The 1406-nt window shown below is 46.4% G+C and overlaps 1 long non-coding RNA gene across 1 annotated transcript; it reads right to left on the minus strand.

Annotated features, from left to right (window-relative positions):
• Positions 1-335: 335 nt before the first annotated feature.
• LOC106147597 lies at positions 336-1158 on the minus strand. Its single transcript, XR_001232537.1, has 2 exons — positions 1082-1158; positions 336-921 (listed from the first exon to the last, which is right to left on the minus strand). It is a non-coding gene; the product is annotated as an uncharacterized LOC106147597 (long non-coding RNA).
• Positions 1159-1406: the final 248 nt, after the last annotated feature.

The raw sequence follows: 1406 nt of genomic DNA on the forward strand, positions 1-1406 counted from the left end.
ATTTGTCACAAGTCTACCAGAGACTGTGTTTCATTTATCTGTGGTAAAAGGATAGCAGATAATGGAAATGGTAAGGTTTTTTTGCTTTTACTGGGAAGGTATTTACTAGGTTTGATCATGTTGACTATCTCACAGAAAAGGAAAAATTTTTTTTGGAACAGGGTCTGTCTACGTAGTTCAGGCTGGCCTCAAACTCATGGTGATCCTCCTGCCTCAGCCTCCCTAGTGCTGGGATTAAAGGTGTGTGCCACCATGCTTGGCTGGAAAAATGAACTAATATACATAATTTCAGAAAAACTTTAATAAAACAGAAAGCATAGGTGAAATAATACAAATGTCTTCCAACCATTTAATGTTATCTCCAGGACCAAATAGAGGCCCAGAAAGATTTAATGCATTATCTATGGTTACAGTTATTTAGTAGTAGAATCAAAATCATTACATAGGCTTTTCACTCCCAACCCAAGACTCTTTCCTAGTAAGCTTCTTATTATCCATGCTTTTTGAAGATTTTCAGATATTTGGTCTTTATCATTCATCCATCTGTGTAAAATATTGCTATGACGTGGCTGGTCACTGCCCTTGCATTCAGAGCCCCCAGTCCAGGTGGGGACATAGGTGCAGGTCTTTTCGGGCAGCAGATGGCAGAAACCAGCTTCAGCGGGAGTGGCTGCGCTAGCTTGCAGCACCATGTGGCGCCCTGTGGAGCACCAGGACCTGGGCTTCCGGTCAGGAGTATCCGTCAGTCCTTTTCCTCTTAGCTTTTCCATGTTTCTGCCTCTTTCTTTCCCGTCTCTTTCTCCAGGGATTGGCTTCCTCTAATTCCTAGTCCACACAGTGGGATACATAGCTGGCGTCATCCCACGGCTTCTAGAAAAAAGGCGTGAACTTTTCGATGGGAGATGTGTTAGCTTTCCATCACTGTGAAAAAATACTTGACAGAATCAGCTTAAATGAGGAAAAGTTTACTTTGGTTCAGGTTTTAGGGGTTTCAGGCTAGGGTTGGTTGCCATGCTGCCTTTGGGCCTGTGGTGGGGCACAGCATCGCAGTCCCATTGTGTCCTAGAGGGAAGATACTCACCTCACAGCAACCTGGAAGCAAGGAAGGAGCTGAGGAGCCAGTATCCCATTCAAGGCCACGCCCCCAGTGACCTCACTTCCTTCCACTAGGCTCCACCTCCTAAAGGTTCTGCGCCTCAGCCTCAGGTAGTGCTACAGGCTGGTGAGTAAGCCTCTAACACTTGCGCCTTTGCGGGTGGGGCACACACACTTCCAAACCAGAGCAGGGGATTCGCAGAGCACCATTTAGAGCCCCAGGAAGGAGTGGTTAGGTTGGACTTGTGTTGAGACCTGAAATATGAGTAGGAGAAAGCCCTGGGCAAAGGCAGGGAAAGGGAAAGCATTTC

Source organism: Chinchilla lanigera, unplaced genomic scaffold (assembly GCF_000276665.1).
Source record: "Chinchilla lanigera isolate Chin_1 unplaced genomic scaffold, ChiLan1.0 scaffold00189, whole genome shotgun sequence".
Classification (NCBI taxonomy): Eukaryota; Metazoa; Chordata; class Mammalia; order Rodentia; family Chinchillidae; genus Chinchilla; species Chinchilla lanigera.